A 26,190-nucleotide genomic window follows, 5' to 3' on the forward strand; every position below is an offset into this window, starting at 1 on the left:
GGTTTGAGACTCATTTTGACGGTCTCATCCATCATCCAGGTTTGAGAATGGGTTGGTTTTAGTAAGTTATTTGCTGTAGAGAATATTAGGATTAGTTTCTCATTGTTTAAATTGCCATATAAAAAAAGGTTCCTCATTATGTGTTATTGTTAAATGTTCAAGTAGTTCTATTTCTGCTATCTTCTAGGGACAGGAGGAGTGTCTCTGGTGGTGTTTTTAGTTCTAGCAATTAAGGGCATGATTACGATGTCGGACAGACTCACGTCTGCCTGACACCATTGCGGTCTCGTGAGCGACCGGCGGTCCCAACACTGCAATTACAATGCAACCGCACTTGTTGCAGTTGCATACTCCTATTTCTCTATGGGAGCTTCTGCTGTGGCCATCAACTGGCTGTAGCACATGCTCCCATAGAGAAAGGGGAGCCTGTGTAAATCCCTGCACCATGTGGTAGGCACCTCACGGTGCAGGGATTTACAGTGGGGCACCATAGGTGCTACCCAAGCCCCCAACTGGAGGGCCAGGGTGGAAGGGGGCACGGCTAGGGGCCCCTAAAGGAACTTTCTGACAGCAAATCCATGTCGGAAAGGCCAACATGGGTTTGCTCTCAGAAAGTGCCATCATAATCCCGAAGGCAGAAACGCCTTCCTCACAGGATCAGGCAGCACTTATGACTACCCAACGGGCTACTCAAGCCCATCGGAAGTCATCTGGACTGACTGTCTGGTTTGAATTCTGACCACGATAATTGTAATATGGTGGCCGGAAGACAAACCAGGGATGTTGGTCGGAAAGCATCCGACCAGCGGTCAGAGGTTTTTCGACCCACATCCTAATTAGCCCCTAAATGTTTTAAAGTGTGTATAGGTGGTAATTGCCCTGTGATGTGCTTGGGGACTTAGAGCAATATATCTTCTAGTATTTTGCCTGTGGGTTCATGGGAGCTAGTGCTTGCCTCTCTTATATCCTGTTATACCTCCTTTACTCCAACTTTTGTAACATATGGGGGTTAATGGTGTTATCTGACATAAATACAAAATCATCTTTTGTAGTGGCCCTCCCATAGCATGCATTAGAACAAAATTTGGTACATTTCCAATTAACATTTTCTGTCCATGCCCTGTCTTGGTTGTAGGTGCAACCCGTGTGCCATTGTATCTGAATAGATTAAGAGTATAAATAAATATAATTTTTTAAGTTTATGCTTTTGATATTTGCATATAAAACTATGCAATTACCTCAAATTTTAATATTTACATGCATGCTCTTTTTAGATGTTTTACGCTGTTTTGCAGTTTTTCCGCTGGGGGTGTTGTAATGCGGAGCCAGTATTTTCTTTTTTGTTGGTAGGAAAAAAAAAATTGTTTCATTTGAAATGTTTATTTACAGGTAGTCGGTAGAGGTTGGGGTCATTAGGTTTATTTTTACCGACTATTGGGGTGAGTTTATAATTTTTAATATATACATACTTACTTTGTTATATCTTTTTGCTGGTTTATGATAGGTGTTTTTTTCTAGTATGTTATCACTTTTATAAGTTGTAGTGTTTTCCTTTAGGAATTACATGTAGATAGAAGTTGGAGAGAGTTTTGTTAATTATTTGCTATTTTTTATGTGTAAGTAAATTTATGAATTAGTTTTATTTTAAATATAAGTTTTACTTACTTGAGGCCTGATTACGAGTTTAGTGGTCATGGTACCGCTGTTGAAATCGTGTTGGATTCACACCGCCCAGTTTGCAGTCCACCGTCACTATCACAATGCATACGGTTTCATAGACGAAGGACCCATGCTGCACCGCTGCCAGGAAATCTCAACTGTGGTTCCGGTGGGATAGGCCAAAGTGTCTGTTGGAGTGTGGACCGCCAGTATTCCCACTGACCCAATCGCGATGTGCTTTCCCACCAGCGTAACTGTGGGGGTCAAACCGCCACAGCTTAGCTGGCGGAAAGGGACGGATATAAGGCTGAAACTCCCCTGTACTCAGCTGCACATGTCCTGTGCCACCATGGAGCCGATCGTACTTAGCCTCCTGTTGCTGCTTGATGACGTCCAAAACCGCCACCATTGTGGACGCAGCCAACGGTAAGTCACAATCTAACCCATTTCCATTGAATTCCAAGTTAACATATGCACAGGAAGGGACATCTTGAAGTGTTTGGGTGCCCTGGCCCATTCCTAATTTGTGGATCTCAATAGGGAAAACCTTTGAATGTATGATCTAAATGCACCTCTTTGAGGCACTCTTCGGCCAGGTCACTCACACTGCACAGACACACCCTTCCAGATTCTAAATGTGTTTGCATTTAATATTCATGGATAGTGATGTGTGTTTTAATATTGCAACACCCCAGCAGCTCATAACTAACATTACATCAAATAACCTTTGAGACACCCTCCTATTTCCCACCTGCTAGGTCCTGTGTTGATATGAAATAAACTTAAGTATGGATTTTGCATGAGACAGAAACACACCTTCACTGCAAAATGTCTGAAATATACTCTAACACATCACCCACATTAATAATTAGTGATTTTTTGGAAATGTTAAGTATACCAATCTGTTGAAGAAGTGTTTCAAGGTCATCATGGCAAGACTCTCTGTAGAACAGGGTTGGCTCAATCAGGGGACAACTTGAAAGTCTGGCTCCCTGGACCAGAATCCCACTTGTCCCATGCCTCTGAACATCTCTGTGCACAGGCCTTTGGCTACAAGTATATCAGGGATAACCAGGCGCGCAACACCCATTGGACTCACAGGGCTTCAGCCCCCCCCGTCGTGTGTGGCAGCCCGGGATGAGACACCTTCCTGGGCAAAAAAGCAGCCGCACCTGAGCACTTCACAGGTCTTTAAAAGACCATTTGCATGTTAATGAGGCCTTGCTGTTGTTTCACCCCTTCTAAGAACCCCTGCAGCTCCACTCTGCCTATGGCTTAAAGTTCAGCCCCCCCCGAAATTTTTGCTCAGCCCCCCCCGAAATTTGGCTCTAGTTGCTCCTCTGGGGATAACCAATGGCATCACCAAGTGCCATGAATATGTTTGGATTGTGTAAGTGCAAGATGTAAAAACAAACACATCAGTAACAGTATTCTTCTCATATAACTAAAGTAGGTGCAAGGTACACACAAACTAATGGATACGTCCAAAAACATAGGCCAAAGAGGTATGACAACTAACCAGCCTCCATATGTGGATAAACAAATAACTAACTTGCACACAACAAACACATATCCAACATACATCATAGGGAGAAGTGCAAACAAAATGATATAGAAATTTCTCAAGACAAGGTGAGAACATTACCATGCTAAAGAACCCCCCGAATCAATGTTTGGCCCAATTTGGAATCATCTCACATATTCATCCATGCAACATTTCCCCTAATCCTGTGTAACTCATGCATTGGTTCCAAGTTCTAAAAATAGAAACCTGTTTATATTGGTCACCAGTCAGGGTGAAAAAACCATACCTGTAGGCCCACATTCCAATGTATTAACTCCCATCTATTAGGTGGTGCAAGTTGTCAACATGGTGAATTCCTACACGAAAAAGCAATCACCATAACTTACCACATCAAATTGTGCATGTACATAACAAAGTACACTCTAAAATTATTTGTAACCTGCCATAATGTGTAAACACAATAAAATTGTGTTACAGTGTAACCTCTGCAACATTGCTGGGTTCCTAAAAATAGCTAGGGAAAAGTAATGCCAGGACTAATGTGTTCATTAACAAAGCGGATTATATTTAGTGCAAATAAACACAGGGACCAAACATAGCCAAAGGCCAATAGCCAGTCCATGGTTGAATGGTGTGGCATAGCACACTGCCGTGCCACAAAATGTGCCTTGACTGACACTGCTATTGTAACCTCCTCACAAAGGGCATCCATTGGGCTGGGCAGGCACCTCAATATGTTACTTGGGATGGAGACGTTTGGTTTTGGGAAGGGTGCCCATGGTTGGGAAAGTGATAGTTTTGGGAGAAGAAAGGGTGGACTTACGTTTACGAGGGGGGCTTTGGGAATGGGAAGTTGAGGAATGTTTGGCAGGGATGCCTTGGGAAGTGGAAGAGGTGGATGGGTGAGCAAGAGGGGTGGATTTGGAGGTGGAAGGGGTGGCCTTGGGTGTGGGAGGGATATTCAGACCCTAGGAAGTGGTTGTCGGAGGTGTGAGAGGAGTGATGGCAAGGAAAATTGAGGGATCTTCAATAGGGTACATGGTAGTGGGAATAGTAAGAGTGGTGTCCTGGAGGTAGAAGTTTTGACTGTATGTGATGTGCTTGGTAATATTGTTGGTGCGGGTGCATGTGTATCAGAGTATGTGCTGCGCCTGCAAGTAGGAGTGTATCTTGTTCCTATGGTGTCTGTTGGGTGCTTGATTGTGTGCGTCTGTCTTTCTTAGGTGTATGGAATGTGACCGGTGTATCTGTGGTTGTTGCAGCAGTGAAATTGCTGAGTGTGGGTGTAGCAGTTGCTGATGTGGTGATGAAAGTTGGTGTGGTTGTGTATGGTGTGTGTAGGGAAGTGATGGTGGTGGGGGATAGGTTTGGATGTCATCTGTGCTGCTGTGTATGTGGCGGTGTGATGTGATGTGTGCTGTCATCTGTGCTATGTGGGGATGTGATGGGAGAGTGGTGTGAGTATGTGGGTGTGGTGTTGTCAGTGGTGGTTGTGGATTTGAGGGTGGTGGGGGTGCCTGTGATTGTGGTGGTGGGTCTGTCTGTTCGAATGCGTACCTGCTTTTTTTAAAGGTTTTTGCTTGTATGCATGTTCTGCTTGGGTCTGTATGAGTGTGTGTGTGTTCAAAGGTTTGCATGTGTTTGTGATAGGTTTGGAAATAGGGTATTGGTATGGGTAAGGGTTAGGGGCGGGGAAGGGACACAAGGTTGGGGGGAAGGGAAGCTAGCGCTGAGGGAGGAGGTCAAAACCTGAAAAGATCTCTGAGGTCAGACATTGCACTGTGAATGCCTTCCAGGTAAGCCACCATCTGATGCAGATGGCTGCCATGCACCTAGATGGCATTCAGTAGTGCAGTCTGACACACAGAGATGTTTATCAGGAGGTCAATAACCTCCTCACTCTGCACAGCAGGGTTGGACAGGGGCCGGGCTGAGGTGCCAGGATGAAGGAGACGGCTTCCCTCTTAGGGGAGCGGGCCCAGACAACTGGTTAGGAAGCAACAGGGAGAGTGGCGATGGAACTGGGATTGGCGATCAAGGATGAAGGTGGAACAAATCCTGTGGGGTCAGCCACTACTCGGGAGTGTCCACTGGAGGATGACTCTTTAGATGACAAAGTCGAGCTTGCGTCCTCCGTGGCACTCCCCACACCCTCTCAGTCACTAGCTGCCTCTGTGTCTGTACTGTCATGACTGGAACCACTGTGACCAGCTGTGTCCCCAACAATGTTGGCCTCTTCTCCTTCGCTTGCCCAGGATGGATCGGAAATGACATATAAAACTGGTCTATTGCAAATGCATCACCACGCCTGACCATCAGATAGAAATCCAAAACATTTATAAAGTACACAGATCACAGCAGCTTCATGGTTTGTTATATAGGCGTCAACATTAGCAAGAGCACATGAATGCATGTTACATTACCTGGATACAGTTGATCACAGTGATGTCATAATCCGAGACAGCTCCAAATGCATTAATAGACTTGTCTGCACTCCATCCTTATAACCATGCTAGGGTAGTTGATTCCTTGTATACTTTGGCCCTTGTTGTATACCATAGTAAAATGATGTCATCAAATTGGATGGATAATAAATATACATTTTCACACTGTTCACACAGGACCCAGAATTTATCAAATATTAATTTACCTTAAACCCCATCATGATGTATCAGAAATCATGTCACATGCAAATGCTCATTGCATACTGATGACACTTTTGACTTGAAACCTCATCATATATCCACTTCCAAAAAAGTCTAGTGAAAGCTGTACTGAAAAAGTTTAGCTACGTATCACAAGTAGCAAAGAAAAGCAGACTGGCGACATTGAGGGACAACGTTTTGGAAGATAGATACTCCACATAAACACAGCATAAGACTTCTTATAGCCCTATGAAAACCCCAAACCTGCTTGGTACTGGTGAAAACATAATTCTTAGATTGCATTCCTGCAAGCCAATACACCTTTGAAGGTTGTTGTGTGTCAGTGAATATCTATGACATGCAGAATGGGATCACTATAGTCCTAATGGGATGGCACATCACAGCACCATTTGGTATAGCAAACACAAATTGTCTTGTAAAACTGAGTGTAGACACTCACATGTGATCTCTACATATCTACATCTCACTCCCTGATGCATGTCACAAGTCAGTGAATGAATCTTGAAACACTATTGCAAATTAACTAACAACAGGGAAAGGTACACTGGGCAACATGTAGGCACAAATACTGATGGCACCAGTGATGTTTGCATGCTCATGTCACTGTAGAATCTCAATTTTCCAATGGGAAGTGTTGTCCAGTCACAGCATAAAAAGTGCACTGTATGCCACGTCACATGTAATAGGGCTACCATCACATGTGAGACAGTAGTGCGGGAACACCACTCCTTACACAATGAAGACAAGTGGCCTGTTTGGTAAAATTGTCACCCAGAACATCAAAGATCATGAGGTAGTTAATCACTTTACTCAGCCGTGTGTTGGTAGTGGACTGGACTTTGCTGTGTTCCTGGCCATAAAGACAATAGGAAAAGCACATAATCATGCAGCCACTTTCAGACCTAAACAAACAAAAACTCTTCTTGTGTGTTTCAAATGGGTCACCCCCAATGTTGATAGGGAAATGCCTGACTGTAACCCAAAAGGTTAGCAATGCAAAAAGTATACAACTTGGGCCAGGACTCACCTCCTTGTAGCTGCTGTCATACCCTCAACTGCCCATCAAGCTCTAGGTAGGCCACCGCCAGTATACAGGCCATTAGGGGGCTCAGGGTGCGGCGCGAGTCCTGTTGGGAGGACTTCCCCTGCTGGACCTCTATGATCTTTCGGGTCCAGCGCCTCAGGTCCTCCCACCTTTTCCTGCAATGGACGGTGCACCGGCCATAGACCCCTAGGGTCCGCACCTTCCAGACGATGGCATTCCAAATGACCTGCTTCTGATGGATGTTGACCTGTATGGATACAAGAGATGAATAAACAGAATCTCACTGCAGGTTTTCGGATATCTCTTTTGACACAAGTTGTATACATCTAGCACAAACATAAATCAATAGTTAGCACACAACATGTGTAGTTCTCACATGCTGAGCACTACAAAGACATGCATACACACTTTGGTAGTCATCTGCTGACTATCCTTATCTCTGGGCATATCATACCCTGACTAAGCCAGCCCGCTAACATCATAAAGCCCGTGGCCATCCTACACATACTGTGATGTGAGCTACTGTGAAACACAAAACACACCATTGTGACCTTCTGAAGAGCAAACTACTGGTGCATTATTGTACACCTTTACAGACAGACCCATTGACTTGATGCATATGGTCCAAATAGCTGGTAGCATAGTGTAGAATACATCCTAAGACTTAGGTCACTACGAAAGAGCTGCCATGTCTGTCACTAAGAGTTTGGTCTCTGGGGGTTGTGTGGACATGTGGAGTACTTAATGGGATATCACACTATGTCCGATTGAGTTTGTGTGGTATGTACTGCTATCACAGGACACACCTTCTGCCATATGTTGTACTGTTACAGGGATGACATCAACATACCATTGTATCTCTAGTTTGATTGGTTGAATATAACAAAGCTGGGTATTCACATATCAAATTCTCTTCAGAAGTAAGCAACTATCTGCACTGTTAATGTGTCACATGTGCAATAGGCCTGTACTGTGCAAGCATGACTTATGGAAAAGTGTAACAGACCTGTGGGAGTAAGGGGCCTGTCATAAGTAAATGACACACATTGACAATGTGGGTCAATGGAAAGAAGTTTCAGGTCAGGGGGTTACTTCAGTCACCATTCCAAATGTAGCCCATGTAAAAGCAATCAGAGCTACTATTGGTTCTGAATACTCATTTTGGGATCATCCAAGGATTTGCAGGTCTACAGGAAGATTACTCTGTGCATCAATTGTATTGCCACAGTAACTCTGCCCCTGCCTGGCCAATGGGCCAGACTTGGCAGAACTCATTGTCAGGCCTTGCTGTCTGCAGGGTGAGCATACTGATCCCACATGATCATCACATTTTCACTACTTCAATAAATAAATGTACAACTTGTAGACAGCCAATATGTGACACCAAGGCTGTGTGGCACTCTGAAGGGGTCTGTGAGTTACAATAGCTCCCAGACAATAGTTTGGAGAGCCCTGGTCTTATCCGAGTGATTTGTGCTACTGTACACATAGCTAACATCATCCTCAACTGCTTCTTACAGTATAGATACACATATCATGCTGTAAAGGCAATACCTTTCTTTGCACATTTACCATGATCTGATCAGTAAATAAATCATAGGTACCACTGATCCAGCGGTAATTTCATGGTAATTTCTCAATGCAAAACCTCATTTACCTCTAGTTTGCCGCTTTCAAGGCGATGGACCTTTGCCACCATGTATCACCTTCAGGAGACTTTTCATAAACAGGCAATATCAAAATGCAATTAGTATTTCAGCCAATAAAAAGAGTTGTGAGTATTTTTAAAGGGTTTTATTTTCTAGTTAAAAGTTAAGGTTCTCTGACCCTTTATTCATTAGTCAAATATCAATCAGGTTACAGAATTGAAAATAGGAAAAATAGAATTAATACAGAACATTTTACAGACTGAATACAAGGCATTCCATAAAGGAAGGGAATGAGACATCAAATGTCAGTCAGAATACTTTAAAGAGTTCATGAAAATATAATTTCAGAGTGAGTTTTGCAAGGCTAATCAATAATTAATAATTGGCGAAAATCTCCCTTAAAGAGAAATAAATGCATAAGGCAGATACATATTTTCAAAACTAGTTAGCCTAAGCATAAACCTAGAGTTATAGCATCTAAATCTAAACTTGTTCCATCAGCTGCCCTCTCTGCCCTGGTCTGCTCAATCTGTCTCTCACCCTCCCCATTGTCTGACAGAGAGGCTGCTCTGGAAAATGCCCCTCCTTCACAAGACCACAGAGGAATGTGATCTGCGTTGCCAAAAATATGACGTGCAAGGACTCTATGAAAAAAATATGAGCAAGGGCCCCCTCCTCCGTCTGTCTCTCCTCGGATGCAGTCTCCTCCCAGGTTGCACCCGCGACGATCACGTACCTAACCGATATGATGTCTGGTGTCATCTGCTCCCTCTCCTCGCTCCTCCTATCTCTTCTAGTCTGACACGTCCCCTAAGGGTCATTAGTTATACTCTCATTCTTGGCTGACTATACTAATAATGTTGCAGTTTCAGTAGAAACTTGCACTGTGATTGGTTAGCATAGGTGACATGAGGGTCTCATCATCCTGTTCTCATTACAAATCCAACATATACCAGTTCTGACAATAGGGGCTTAATGCTAAGAACAATATACATATCATGTATCAGTAAGAACATTTCTTGCAACAAAATGTGTCACTCAATTTCCTGTCTCTCTTTCACATCGCACCGCACACAGGGATGACACTTTCCCACAGACACTGGTACATTGGCACAATGACTGGAGTGTACAGTTCACTGTGGCCTTGACCCATGTGTCTTCACTTGAGGCACTTGGCAGTTCATGCAGCTGGCATAATCTTCTGCGCATGCGTCTCTCACTCAGCACACTGCTAACAATTCTCAGCCATGCTGGATTCCCAGGCAGCCATTTTATGGTGGGCCAAAAACAAAACAAACACAAAAGAGTATTAATTTATTTAAATAAAATCCATCATGTTTATCTCCCCCCTAATAGTACCCTGTATTAGTTATTAACTAGCAAAAGCTATTAGTTTAAAGCAGCTTTTCTTTTATTTGTGCACATCATGCAAAAATGTGCAGTGTAGAACATAGCATAAACATGCACCAGTGCAAATTTTCAAAGCGCAAACAGTTAATACATACTCATAGCAACATGTTCTAATGTTTTAAATAGCTTATCATGCAAAATGTGTTTGCCCCACATGTAGTGTTGGTGCATGGTTGATTAATTAATACACATTATAAAAAGATGTGTTATGAACTGAATATGTTTTGTCTAAATATGCAACAAAGCCAAAGTCTCTTGAGGCGGGAACAGGGAGTGTAGATCTTATCTTCAAAGCTAAAGAGGAAACTGAAATCACAAGTTTTCTACACTGCAAAAACACGTTAATTCAGCACAATTATGTGCTACTTTAAAAGTTAAAAAAACATTCTCTAAATTAAATGTACATTCTATAGTGAGGTTAAGTCTAAACTCGAAACATGAAACATCCATGATTAATTAATTAAGCATGGTTTTAAATGAAAGCATTTCAGACTGACAGCATTTTGACCAGGCCTCATTTCATGTCTTTCTCTTTGCATGCACCAAAAGTGCCACTTTTGAAAAGCATTTGATTAGGCCTCATTTTCATGTTTCATTTGCCATGTGTTTTCACTTGCACCAAAATCTGTGTGCCATTTTAAATGCAGTCTGTCTGAAACACAAAAATAAAGCAGTGCCTGAATCCAGATAAATTATTAGCTACATCACCACTAAATATATACATGCATAGATATGTGCATACACCACAAGTAGAATTTAGGACTTACCACATATTACACATCAGAATGGTGATGTTAAGTACACAATGTATAGTGTTCAACAATCCATTGCATGATTGTGCTATGTAGGGACCCCAAAATGTTACAACAGTGATCAGACTTCACTTTGGAACACAGAGGCACAGACTGTGGGAATGGAAATGATGGTGTTAAACAGAGTAATATATGTAAGATAGTTACTTAACCCTCTGGTGAGCCATAGATCTGGTCATACAGGGAAAGGACCTCTTCAGCAAGTAGCTCCAGCTCCTCTGGAGAGATGGTACAGGCCCTCCTACCTGCTTGGCCTGGCATGATTGCTCCCAGAGGCAGCAAACAGCAGCTAAAGTGGAGGAGGTGTTGAGAGCAGCAGTGTCAGGAGACAAGTGAGTTATTTTTGAAACCACGGTGTAAATGTACGCCACATACACAATTATCAGCATAGACAAACACAGCCATTGGCCCTTTACCATCGCAATCCCCAGCGTTAGCCTATGGCTGTGTCCGTCGTGGATGAAACGCCCACTGCGCGGTCGACTTCTGCTAGCAGAAGCAGGTTCTGAATGTCCACTATGCAAGTTCAGGCATCCATCATTTTTGCCATTGGGAGTACAGTATTGGTGAATGTTAAATGTGTCACCACCACTCCAAATTAAGTGTTACATGTTTACATATGCCATGTAATTTGCATTACACAAATATTCATATAGTGTGTAATTGTGCATAAACGCTATATTAGAGCAGTGCACTGAACACTGCTAGTGTTAGTATTTTAACAAAAAATTACAATATTAAGGTGCTCAAAATACATTTTTGTATGTATAATGTGCACATTCATGTTACCGACACATGTGAAGACCATAATGGGGATTATAGGTGTAGGTTGGACAGTAGACAATTATTATGTGAATTATGTGTAATGCTTTCAGAACTAGTTATTTTTTGTCACATGACTTTTGGCTTACTTTTCATATATGTTACTTTGGACACTGTGACCAATGTTCAAAATAGTTTTCATCCAAACGTAGAGAGGGATGAGATAACAGCCCAGTGTTCCACCCATATCCAGACCTTCAGTCCAAGGAAGAAAGGGATATCATCCAGAAGTTCTGTTTAAATAATCAAACCATGATGGACCTATGTTATCAGTAGGAGCCTGACCTCCTTCTTTAAAACAGTAATCCCACATGTATCCCACCAATTGTGAATGTTTTGGCAGCATTGCATTTTCTGTCCACAGGTTTCTTTCAATACACTGTGGCTAAATCTGGTGGTATGTCACAACCAATGATCAGTGGTGTACTACAAGACATGCTTTCAGCAATGATGAGATTCATTGACAGCTACAATCACTTCCCATATTGCCTTAGTACCATCCAAGCCAGGGAACAAGTTTACCATAACAAGAAGCACTTGCATTCTACCAAAGTGCACGTTGTCTGCTTACTGGACTTGTATATGCCAAACGTTTGTGACTGGTTCCCAGGATCAGCCCATGAATTCATCGTACTGCAGAATAGCACCATACCCCAGCTGATGTCACAGCTACTATCGGAGAAGGTCTAGCTTGTTGAGAAGTATGATCTGTCTTAACTTTGTGTAGGTAATATCAGGTTGTAGAATTAGAAAGTGTGTAACGTATTGTTGCACTGATGTCTGTGTTCCCTCTAGGTGACTCAGCGTATCCCGACTGTCCATGATTGTTCGCTGAGGAATCCAACAACGCCATTGAGGCCCTTGGATGGACACTGCAACCTGTGTAGCAGACATTTGGGTTCCTGAAGGCCAGATTTAGATGTCTGGACAAGACTGGGGAAGCCCTCCTCTACTCAACCGGGAAGGTGTGTCAAATCACCCTGGTCTGCTGCATGCTCTACAACATCTCCCTGCGATGGAACATTCATTATATTGCAGAGGATGGAGATCATGAAGTGACTGGGTGAGGATCCTGAAATACCAAATGATGATTATAGTGGTGAAGAGGAAGGAGCTGACTTGCAACAAGGTCTCATCGACAACTTCTTCTCATGAGTGTAAATATTTTGGGAAATGTCATGACGTTGACTGTTTCAGCAAATCTTGTTGTAATGATGTGAGGACTATGTTAAGGTAAAATATTAGGAAGGTCAAGCTCTGGAAAATGCAGCTGAAAGGTGTTTTTTGAGGAACGTTTTGACACATGGTCATTATGTTTATGTTGCTTTGTTTAGCTTTACCTTTTTGTCATGGACTGTGTTCTCCAGAAGATGACTATGTGAATTGTCTTATATTTATGACATTTGCACGTATATGATGCTGTTTGGAAGTACAAAAAGGAACATGGGTTGTTCCTGGAAATGGCTGTCATAGACATTGAGTGTACAAATCCTGTACCAAGACAGCTTGCACAGTGATAGAATGGAAGTTATGAGGAATTCATTTGAATTGTACCTGTTCGTGTGGTGGTCCTAATGCAATATGTGTGCCATCATGTGCTCCAACAAATGTTGTTGTGGAGCCAAATCATACTAGTCTACCTTCACATTGGCAAAATCCTCATTGAGTGTAAAGTATGAGGCTGGTGATATGTCTCCTCATTGTAGGGCAAAGTGTTTGTGGCACTCCACTGACATTTGGTTGTGACATTCCACCAGATGCGGCAAAAATGGATTAGAAGACCCTGTGATCAGAAAATGTACTACTGCCATGTGTCTGTCTATTGGTGTTAATGATGTGGGATTCCTTTTGTGAGCTAGGAAATATGGTTCCAGCTGATGACATTAACATATTTTATTTTGCTTATTTATTTGGAAATTGTCTGATGCATCTCCTCCTTCCATGTTGTTAAGGTCTGCAACTGAAAATGTGATTACTGGCTCAGAATATTTGAGTCATGTGTGATTTGCTATGTTTCTGGCATAATGCCAGCCTATTGTTAGAACAATGGAATAAAGATGGTACATGAGAATACACTTGTATGTATGTGTTGGTGAGACATGGTTGTGATCCTGAGCGAAACATTTTGTACATGCAACATATCCATGCTTACACAAGTTGATATTTTTGGCATTGTAAAGTTCAGATGTGAGTGCATATATACATTGCTAGATGTGAGAAATACTTCAGCAGAAATGAGTTTTTGGCCAGTTTATTTATTGCAGAAACAAGGAGAAAATAAATAGTGTGCAAAACCAAAGAGGGAAACCAAAAGTGAAGAAGTCAGTCATGGTGAATGAAACCAGATTTGTAGATGCCAAATTACTACTCACATCAGAAAGGTAAATGTATCCAGAAATAGTCTACAAAGTGAATGTATTACACACACTGGAGGAAGTTAGGTGCAAGCTTTCTTGCTGGTGGTGGTGGACATCTAGCCATCCGCACCTCCTGGAGATTTGTGTGGACATCCCTGCTTGGCAGTGCAGGGGGGATCCACAGCTGGGGGGACAGGGGTGTCTGTAGGTGTGTTTTCCTCTGGCACGGCCTCCCTTCCTCTGGCTGCCGCAGATGTTGATGGCACGATGTTGTTGTGCCATAGGAAGAGATAGATAGTGCTGGAAAAGCCCTGTACAGGTGTGTGTGAATGTCCTGCAGGAGCCCATGTTGGTGTCATGAGCCTGCATCTCATGCTGTATGTCCCTCTGCAGCTGCATCATCTCCCAGATTGTGGTTAGTCCTTGGCCAATCATGCTTCAGAGTCCTGATAGACTCCCAAGACTTGTTCAATGGTGGCCTGGGTTTGAGTGGCCCCAGTGGCCTCACTCAGTTGGCCCACTGTACTCCCTCAACAACCCCTACTCCCACGAGCCTGTGCCCTTGGCCCAAGGTGGCCAATCCCACTGGGTCCTGGCTTCTCTCTAGCTGAGCTGGTGATTGTCACCCCAGGATACAGGACTACGGGGTACACAATGAATGTAACTGTTCTAAGTACACAGGTAGGTGGACTGAGGTTGGCTGAGGTGTTGCAGCTGGGGTGGGAGGTGTTGGTGTGGGCACCTACAGTATCTCCACCACCCAGTTGAGGGTGGCTCATGGTGCCCCACACCCCAGGCCTGAGAAAGAACCCGGTGTAAGGACCTAAGCAGCCTACTTTCTTTTGGGGTCGAAATGTCGACTGTGTCACCGTTTTACGCCAGTTTGGTCAACAGTTATTCTTCACTGTGACAGTGTATTCCAAACAATGGCTATGCATTTGTTAGCATTCAACTGTGCGGCTAAGAATAGCCGTTTTTTATTGTAAATAATGGTGTGATGGATATATTGTCACTACCTTTCCTTTCACTTCTCCAACCCTCACTTGATGCTCACAACCTTCTCCCCCCTCTTTTCCCCTTTGCGTGGGGCACACTTTTGTGGTACATTTTTCCAAATTATTTGCTGGTCTGTGAACATCTTCTGATGTTCAAGATTAAATAATATTGAACAAAGAATTATTGTGTACAAAGTGAATAAATGCCTGTTGGTATTTAACTGTGTGTGTTCTCTAGAATTGTTCTTCTGGGACCCACCTTCAACTGTACTGTCATCACAAGCTGACCAGATGGATCAGCACCATGATCCACATCCAGATCTCCAGAAGTGTTTTGTTATCACTGAGGGTTCGATTCTGGGGTGAAATGAGAGTCTCTTCAGTGGCCAAGGTCTGGCTGGCCAGGTGCTTTGCCAGATATACCTGGGGCCGTATTACAGATGACTGCGCCAGCACTAATTGTCGCTGTGTGCCCGAGTATGCGCCCAACGGCATTACAGAGGATCGATTTGTAATGCGCCGTGATGTTGGCGCAGACTTTGAACTCTGTGTTTATGTGCGTTTGCGTCTGTGCGCATATTGTAGCACACAGACGCAAATGCACATAAACACAAACATATTTGGCGCACAGTGACAATTAGTGCTGGTGCAGTCATCTGTAATACAGCCCCTGTTGCGAAATAGAGAACATTGTTATTGGTGAAAGTGTGGTATCTACATCCAATGTTTTGTGACACAGTAAGTAGAATCCTTGGAAAACAAAATAGGCAGAGATTACTATTGTGATATATTTCAGTGGTATTGAACTTGTTAACAAGACATTTGGAGACATTTAATACATGTACTTCAATTAAACAGCTCATTAGATGTCATTAGATTTTGCATTTTGGATTAAGGAATAAACATGACATCTCCCAAATATTTAAGGCAACACATTGGAGAGGTAACATGTGTATTTGACTATTCCAAGACCTAGGTGTGACCAAAACAGGCGATCACACACTTGGTTGTATATTTAGCATTAGTCATCATGGGAACAGTGCAGAGACAATTGGTCATATGTCACTTCTAATCTGTTGAGTTACCTTTATGCCTTACAAATATTTGAGCTACACACGTGGTATGGCGTAATTCATGACATCAACTGTTTCAGTTGAGGAGAACAGGACAATGTTAAGCTAAGTAGGCAGACATGTCTCTGAGTACAGCATTGTATGGGGATAGCCCAGTCCATGCAAATTGAACATCAGTTATAATATGTCAGACAAGTGAGAATGGGCAAAATCACAATTTCATCTTGTTTAGAGTCACAGAAACAGGACGTCATGGTAGTTGTTGTCATTTCAATCTCTACTTGCTAACACTTGCAAAATGGTTTACTCCATGAGAGATTAGCATCAGTTGTAATATGTCAGACAAGTGAGTATGGGCGAAATCACAATTTCATCTTGTTTTGAGTTATAGACACAGGGCCTTATGGTATGTGTAGTCATTTCAATCTCTACTTGCCAACACATGCAGATTGGTTAGTGTTACATACTTGCTGCCAAAATGCAGTTGGAATGGACCATACATTTACATGTTAACACATATCATGGGTCCTGGAATTCTATTTGTATAGTAATACACTTGCAGACATCATTCAAACATGCTGCTTGTAATGGAGATTGATATATGTGATCTTACATGCAAAAATACACATTAACACAGGCAAACCTAAATCTCTGATACTTTGAGTATTCCATGTTAGGAAACTAGAATTAACAACACAATGGCAGAAGCAGGGCTGAGAGCAAACATGACATTGAGTTATTGTGACAGTGAGGTGTAACCTACCAGCCTCCACTCCCACAGGTATTCCTTTCAAGCCCTCAGAATGTAGGATGGCCAGGACCTTCTCCTCCCAGAGAAACAGATGTATTGGGGTGCTGGGAGGGCCAGAGTCAGTCTTCTGAGCTTCCAGGTGTTGCTTGGAGGCCAGGGAATGCACCTTCCCCCTTAGGTTATTCCACCTCTTCCTAATTTCTTACTGTGTGAGCAGGGTAGTACCTAAAGCATTCACTCTGTCGACTATTCTGGACCACATTTCCCTTTTCTTACTGAGAGCAGTATGTTGGACTTGAGTTCCGAACAATTATGGCTCTACTCTTATGATTTCATCCACTATGACTGACAACTGGCGTAACATAACTCCAAATTAAACAAAGTAAATGACAATGAAAAAAACCACTAAGGGATGTGAGAAAAATGTGCAACAAAAGTGTCTGGAAAGTGGTAAAATGGATGGGGCAAAAAAGGGTGCCTTCTCTCACCAGAAATTTGGGTCTGACTTGCTGTGCTGCAGTGAAGTGGCAATGGATCGTGGTCTGAAATGGGGTGTGTTTTATAGTGTGATTTGCAGGTGTATCAACTTGGCCAATGGACATCCAGTGTATTGTATTTGTATTCATCCAATGGCCTCTGTTATGGGGAACGGCCGCAAGCAGCTCAGCAGGAACCCCTGGCCCTGATGGCAATGGAGTATGCATCGCCAATATTGCAGTCCACCGGCTGTTCAGGCTGCACGCATCGTAATAGGACCAGTTGAAGACTACTGACTCTGCTATCTTCTTGTGACTGCCGCTGTGGCACTATGATAGTAAAACTGCTAAACTCATAATCAGGCCCTTGGTTAGATAGTTTTCAAGATGTGTATCTTTTTTCTTTAAGGGTCTGGTTAGACCCCTGTGTATCTGTGAACTGGTCAGAGCCGTCTGCTCTCTGTGACACTCTACTCTGGAAGACTGCACTCTCTGCCACTGAACTCAACATCACTGCACTTCACTCTATGCCACTGCACTTCACGTCACTGCACTCTACTCTGCACCCCCCAACACCACTCTACTGCACCCTACACCAGGACGCTCTACATCACTACACTTAATGCCACTCTACTCTGCATCACTCAACTCTATAGAACTCTAATCTATTCTCCACCACTGCACTCTACACCACTCTACGACACTACACTCTGTAACAATCTATTCTATGCCACTGCACTCTATGCCGCTCTACTACACTATACTCCACTCTGTGCCACTCCACTATACACTATTGCACTCATCGCCACTGCAATCTACTCTGCACCACTCTATTCTATGTCACTGCACTCTAAGCCAAAGGGCTACACACCAATTTACTCAAAACTAATGCACTCTATGCCAATCTACTCTGCACCACTTTATGCCACTTCACTTTAGTCCACTATGCTCCACTCTATGACACTCCACTCCATGATAAACCACTCTATGACACTCTACTCCATTAAACTCTACTCCACTCTATGCTACAACATTCTGCTCCACTCTATGCCACTGTACAACACTACTCCACTCTAAGACACTCTACGCAACTCCCTCTACACCACTTCATGCCACTTTACTTCATTTTATTCTGCAACACACTACTCCACTCTACTCCACTCCACTGTTCCACTCTATGGCACTCCATTTATGCTCTATGCCACTTGACTCTAGAAGTCTCTACTCCACTCCATGCCAATCCACTCTCCTACACTACTCTTCTATATGCAACTACACTCTATGAAAATCTGCTCTACATCACTCTACAACACTCTGCTTCAGTCTAGACAGCACCATTTATACCACTCCATGACCCTGTATGCTGCTCCACTCAGCAACACTCTGACACTCTACTCCACTATGTGCCCTTCCACTCTGACACTCTACTCCCTCCACAACACTCTACACCACCCCACTCTGTCACTCCACTCTATGCTACACAACTCTACTCTACACCACTCTATGCTGTTCCACACCACTTTACACCACTCTACAACTCTCTAAATCACTCCATAACACTCCACTCTACTACACACTACAACACTCCACTTATAGTGGCATTTACTTTCTTCAGGAGAAAAGTGATAGCACAGATTTATACAGTTCAGTGCATAATGATCTGAAAAGTCTATATTATCACACCTGAATTTTTTAAGTGTGCAGGAGTTGTGTGTTAGATATATATTTCTGGGAAAATGTGCATTCCATGCCCACCTACCTTTACCTGGGGAGATGGGTGGAGCCAGAGGCTTTCTGAGGAATTAGGAAGGAAGGTCCCCTTGCCTCTTCCATTTTTGGTGTGTCTATGTTGTTGATTAAGATCTTCTAGATTGAGATACTGAAATTGACTCCACCACACATATGCTTCAATTCAGTGATCAAGGTTGGACAGGCCTCTTCTGCTGGTGCAGTTGGCTGCTGTAGGCCATGGTAGAGCCACATCTATCAAAAGTTGGGTTATTAATTTCGAGAGGGTGACCTTTACCACCTTAATAAACACAACCTGGTTAAATTAAGTCAGCTGTGAGAGAATGCCTTATCTGATATTTGTGGCACAACCAGCTGGCAGTCCCCAGACAAGTGTAAAAGCAATTTTAAAGTAAAGAACATAACACAATTAAATTACCAAAGCTAAGTAGAGAAATAGAGACAAATTTAATGAACAAAAAGACACCAAGACCATCAAAGCAAGATAAAGGGAGTCAAAGAAATGCATGAATTTTTAACATCCCCTCCTAAGCCAATCACAACGCTGCAGTGCAGAGTTGTGATTTGTCTGGGTGGGCATGTTCTCCACCCAGGCTGTAATGCAGCCTGCATGGAAAACAAGGAAGTGTACATGACTGCTTTGGGCGGCCCGAGAGGGTCGACCATACAGTGCGCACTTGAGAGGGCAATGCACTCCGCCCCTGCCCTGCTCTGTGAGCAAAGCAGCCCGCCCACCCTCCCACCCGCAAAGGAAACATAACTAAAAGTTATTATGTTATATTTCCTCTTCTCGCACTGACGATGCCTGTGATTTTTGTCACACTGGCTGCTAAAAAAATTTTTTTCTGAACTTCTTTTTTTTTCTGTTGTGCCTTATTTATTGATAAATGGCAGTCTGCACAATGCACGCCCAAGATTAATTTCTTTTTAGCTACTCGCAGAGAGTCCAATCTCACAAGCATGGGAGCTGAGCCGCACACATGTATTTAAAGAGAACAATATAATCTATAACCGATTTGTTGTTCTTTCACGTGCAACTGTATATTTATATTGTGTAATGTGCACATCATAAATGACAAAAAGACAAGTTAATCTTATCTGTGGAAAAAGCTTTGTTCTGCTGGTAAAGCTCAGTTGGTTAATGCAATCACTTCAAACTTCTGTGTATATAGCAAGAGGGTCAGTCATTTGAACTGCTCTGGGAAACTCTGGCATCTGTTTATAGTGTTAAGAGGACCCAGTCTGTGAAAGAAAGCGCTGTCCATATGTAGTCATTAGTTGAAACAGTGTACTACAGACACCTTTAGCACATGTCTTTACAACACCTGGTTAGTATATATAAATATACATCTATCTATACATATATACATATATACATATCTATATATATCTATATATTTATTCACTGAAAAAACCAAAGTTTTCAGTCACTTTAGAGTTAGGAATTAGCATTTAAAAAACCTTAGCTGGACTTTTCACTCGTACAAAACCATTGAAATTCCCCCGTTATGTCAGTGACCATGTCATGAGTGATGTAATATGTGACATCATCAGCAGTGCATTGCGGGAGCGCGAGTTATAGTTAGCTGAACTAACTATAACGGGGGAATTTCAATGGTTTTGTACGAGTGAAAAGTCCAGCTAACTATAACGCCCCTGAAACCTATGTTTTTTTCAGTGAATTTCTAAGGTTTTTTAAATGCTAATTCCTAACTATAACTTGCCTGAAACCTATGGTTTTTTCAGTGAATTTCAAAGGTTTTTTAAATGCTAATTTCTAACTATGCCTACAGAGACAGGACATGTGAAGAAAGAAGAAAAAACGCACAGAAAGAAAAAATGTGCAGGAAGAAGGATAACGTGCAGAAAGAACAAACAGAAGAGCAGAAAGAAGCCTTGTTGCAAAATCATCCTGTACCCTCAACTTTTTCAGACGGATACTGGTGGTAACTGAGTCTGACTAACCAGTCCTAGAGCCAGTGCTATGTTAAAAGACACTCAGAATACTGTGAAAACACCTACATACACTACGGAACACTATGGGTTGGGGTCCCCCTGTGATCAGCATGACCTCCTCTGTAAGCCCCTAGTATATAATAGGGCAGGGGATTAAAACTACCTCTTAAAATGCGCCACAGGGCTTGTTTGCACACGTTAACTCAGGCCCCGTCCCCTCCCTTCACCACTGTGTAAACACGCCCTGTGGCCATTTTTAGTTTGGAGATTAAGTTCATTTGAATCCTGAGGGTCCCTAGGGTCCAACTAGCCCACTAGGTACCTCCAGTATGCGCCACAGAGCTGCGTTGCAGAGAGGTTTAAAAAGTGGCACGGCCTGGACCACCTCTCTGCAACGAACCTCAGTGGCGCTTACTGGAAGCACCTGGTGGGCTAGTTAGTCCCCAGGGGCCCTCAGGATTGAAGGGGAATTATTTCCCCAACTTAAAACGCGCCACAGGGCCTGTTTGCACACGTTAACTCAGGCCCCGTCCCCTCCCTTCACCACTGTGTAAACACGCCCTGTGGCCGTTTTTAGTTGGGATATTAAGTTAATTTGAATCCTGAGGGTCCCTAGGGTCCAACTAGCCCACTAGGTACCTCCAGTATGCACCACAGAGCTGCGATGCAGAGAGGTGTAAAAAGTGGCACGGCCTGGACCACCTCTCTGCAACGCAGCTCAGTGGCGCTTACTGGAAGCACCTGGTGGGTTAGTTAGCCCCCAGGGGCCCTCAGGATTGAAGGGGAATTATTTCCCCAACTTAAAACGCGCCACAGGGCTTGTTTGCACACGTTAACTCAGGCCCCGTCCCCTCCCTTCACCACTGTGTAAACAAGCCCTGTGGCCGTTTTTAGTTGGGAGATTAAGTTAATTTGAATCCTGAGGGTCCCTAGGGTCCAACTAGCCCACTAGGTACCTCCAGTATGCGCCACAGAGCTGCGTTGCAGAGAGGTGTAAAAAGTGGCACGGCCTGGACCACCTCTCTGCAACGCAGCTCAGTGGCGCTTACTGGAAGCACCTGGTGGGCTAGTTAGCCCCCAGGGGCCCTCAGGATTGAAGAGGAATTATTTCCCCAACTTAAAACGCGCCATAGGGCGTGTTTGCACACGTCACCTCAGGCCCCGTCCCCTTCCTTCCCCACTGTGTAAACATGCCCTGTGGCCGTTTTTTAAGTTGGGAGATTAAGTCCCCTTGAATCCTGAGGATCCCTAGGGGCAAAATAGCCCACTAGGTACGTCCAGTAAGCGCCATTGCAGAGAGGTGTGAAAAGGGGCACGGCCTGCACCACCTCTCTGCAACGCAGAGCAGTGGCACTTACTGGAAGAACCTGGTGGGCTAGTTGGCCCCCAGGGTCCCTCAGGATTGAAAGGGAATTATTTCCCAACTTTAAACACGCCACAGGGCGTGTTTGCACACGTCACCTCAGGCCCCGTCCCCTCCCTTCACCACTGTGTAAACGCGCCCTGTGGCCATTCTAAGTTGAGAGATTAAGTCCCCTTGAATCCTAAGGGTCCCTAGGGTCAAACTAGCCCATTAGGTACCTCCAGTAAGCGCCACAGAGCTGCGTTGCATAGAGGTGTAAAAAGGGGCTTGGCCTCAGAACACCTGTCTGCAACACAGCTCCCTGGCGCACACAGGAGATACCTATTGGGCAAGTTGGCCCTCAGGGACCCTCAGTATTGAAGGGGAATTAATTCCCCAACTTACAACTGGCCAGGGGGCACGTTTGCAGAGTGCTGCAAGGAGGGGGCATGTCCTCCAGCGCGATGCCGGTCTTTTATTTATTTTATTTTTTTAAGAAGGAGGGCTGTGTGGCCCCCCTTCTTTTTCTAATTTACTGGCCCTGGGGACCCCATCCCCCAGGGCCTGAACCCTAATTTCTTTTGTTGAAAAAAATAAATTTGGCCCTCCCAAGGCCTTAATCGGCCCCGGGGACCCCAACCCTCGGGTCATGGCCTTTTTTTAATTTAAATTCTTTAGGAGGGGGCTGCATGGCCCCCATACTCAGGCCACTTATGGCTCTGGGGACCCCATCCCCCGGGGCCGGGCTTTGTTTTTTATTATTTTAAAAATATATATATTTATGGAAACACCTAGGACATGCTGGACAAACCGTATGTACCTATCACCATGACGATTTGCGTGATATTCATTAAAAGGCGACTATGCATAGAATGAATCCACATGGAATGTATTTACACCGCTAGTGAAGCTCTGACGTGACTGACGCCCTACCGTGCCTAATCCCGGCGCCCCCGCCGGTGGGTACTCTCCAAGTAGACACCCTTGTCGTTTATTTATACAAACATGGGTAGCTATTGACGCGCACATTTAATATACACGCACACCAAGCCATTCAAAGGGGATTCGACAATAATTCGACTAAACTATGCAAGAAACCCCCCTCACGGTTAATAAAAAACACATCCACCGCCGGATGTGTAATACTTTTTATTTTACCCTCTGGAAAGGAGACAAACTTCACTTGAGAGTCACAGCGTGCTCCTGGCTGAGCCCAATGCTGTGTTACACCCACCAGTGCCCGCCGATTGCCTCACACCTTTGTGTTGTATTCCACCAGCTAGTGCGTATGCTATGACACTCTCTAGCCCATGTGCACTGTAACACCACCCCGTGAATATGTCATGCCACACTTGCCTTCGCACGGGTTATATTGCCCCATCTAACGTGCCTTCCTCGATGTGTATGTTATAACGCACAGCGCTATGCCATACATATTACAATCTGGGATCCATATCTTTGTCACAGTGCATATGCAACGTTACACTCCCCAGCACATATTTTATATTACAACTTTAGAGACTAGTTATGTTACACAACACTGCCCTGTGCATATTACACTACAAGGCGCATATCGCATAGCACGCGCTAGTGCCTGTGCTATCTCGCGCTCTCCAATGAATCTGTCATTGCGCACAATGTATTGCATATTATATTTCACGCCCGGTTCATCTTATATCACACTTTTTGGTGCATAGTGTATACCATATACTACATCTAGTTTTCATTTTCAATCGTGCTCTCAGGACTATGTTCTATATAACACTGCGTCCACCTACCCTTTTCACGGGCATTACATTTTGCGATGGGGTGGAGGGTCAGGGGGTGTTTCTGCCAAGTGAGCCCGGAGTCACAGTCACAAATGTCCTCTTCTTCCTGAATAAAAGTGAGATTATGCTGCATACTTGTTCATATTTTAAGTAGTTCGCACAGACACACATTTTAAAAACAATAAAGTTCCTAATACCCACCTTCTCTGAACAGTTAGCTTGCTGCCCCATCCACCTCCTCCCTATCCTCTGTTGTCTGAATCCAGCTCACCGCAGCAGCTCTTACGTGGCTCTTGGGGTCAGGGGTAGAGCACCTTTCACCTCCTTGCACTGTCGCTGACAGTCCGCCATGCCGCCTCCAGCTTGATCGAGGCCGCCTTCGAGGAGGACTACAGCCCCCAGCGTCCACTCTGCGACCCGCCCACATCTGCCGGAAAGCGCGCCCGGAGGCGCTACATCAACAGACGCTCCCCCCGCGTCGTGGGACGCGCGCGGGCGTCGCCGGGCTGAGCCCGGGCAGAGGGCGGGCCGTCTGTGGCCGTCCGGGGTCGACGAGGGTCGGGTCGGCCAAGTCTCTGACATCACGTATCCGGCATTACAAGGTATTGCTATCCGGTCTATGTGCCCATGTTCTAAGTCTAAGTCATGGGTAAGAGAAAAACTCCGGAGGGTGGGTCCGAGTCATCAAGATCTCTGGCCACTAATTCTAAGTTGAGGAGGACTAAAACGAAGAAAACTCATCACTATGCGGGGAGTAATTGTGTGATGGACCGCATAGATGTCATTATTGATGAATGTGAGGACCTACTCAATCCTACCCTTCAAACTGCCGCAGGAGGGAGGAGGGAGATTGCCAGAGGTGTTGTTACGGTTCCGGACATGTTTCTCCTGAAAAAGGGTGGGGAGGATATATCTAATCTGGAAATGGATAAAGTTGTGGCTCCTATTACTCCTACAGCATCATTGACTTAGGGGCAAGCTCATTTCCCCAAGCCTCCTTTTGCCTCTAATGAACCATCTGTCATTGTTTGCAGCAATAGGTTTTCTGTACTGAGTGAAATCGACATCGATACTAGTACCCTTGCTTTGCCTCCCATTGAACCCTTGGTTCCTAATTCGGGTACCTCTGCATCTGGAGAAAGCTTTACCACAAATCTAACAGAGGTTCTTCTGGGGTCTGAGGCTAGCAACCAGGATGTGAAATCTCTAGTGGTGACAGTGTAAAAACTTTGCTCCTTGATTGAAACCATGCAAAACAAGATTGAGTTGTTAACGGTTGTTGTCAAAAAACTTGAAGAATCTAACTTGGGCCCAGGCACCCATCATGATCTTGATCCCACCTCAGCTGAAGGGGTTCTACCTACAGCCCCCCCTGAAGTGGTAGATGGTTTACACAAGTCATGTAACACACGTAGTAGGACTCTGTCTCATGTCTCTCGCCCCCCGAGCAATCAGTCCCGTTTTGTAGCTCAATCTAGGGCTGATACTCATCAAGCTGTTATTCCATCTCTTCCTAGATATCCTACTAGAGTCCCCCCTGGTCCCTCTGGTATGTGTCAGAATACTTTGTATGCTGGAGGACCCTCACATGTTGATGAAAGATCTGGTACCAACCCTAGGGGTATTTCCCATCCCCAAATACAAAATTCTGGGCCACATACTCGTGTTTCGCATCCTCGGAAAATCTATATGGTGAATGTCCCTAGACTGTCCTCTGGCTTTGATTATGAAACCAATGAATCCCTGACCAACAAGGTTATCCATTGGATTAGGCACGTAAGGGGCTGTTGCTCTGTAATTAGAGCCGATATAGTAAGAGTAAGTAGGATCTCCCAGGTTGGTAGAGGGATGGATTCTATTGAGGTTACTTTTACCGACCCTATTATAGCAGACAACCTAATTAACCTCGAGTTTAGAAGCTGTTCCCCGGATAACTCTGCTATCCAAATGAGGTCTACTCTTATTGGTTCTTTTCGCCTAGATGGAGCCTCTAGTTTGCCCATGGGAGAGTCGTGCCTTGAACAAAATGACTGACTGCATAAAGAGTGCAGCCTAATAGTTCATCCTGTTTGCTCACTGCTGACTGATAAAATCCCAAATGTCGAGCCAGGTACTCTGGCTTGTGGGGAAATAG

This window comes from Triturus cristatus, chromosome 5_2 (assembly GCF_964204655.1).
Source record: "Triturus cristatus chromosome 5_2, aTriCri1.1, whole genome shotgun sequence".
In the NCBI taxonomy this organism is placed as follows: domain Eukaryota; kingdom Metazoa; phylum Chordata; class Amphibia; order Caudata; family Salamandridae; genus Triturus; species Triturus cristatus.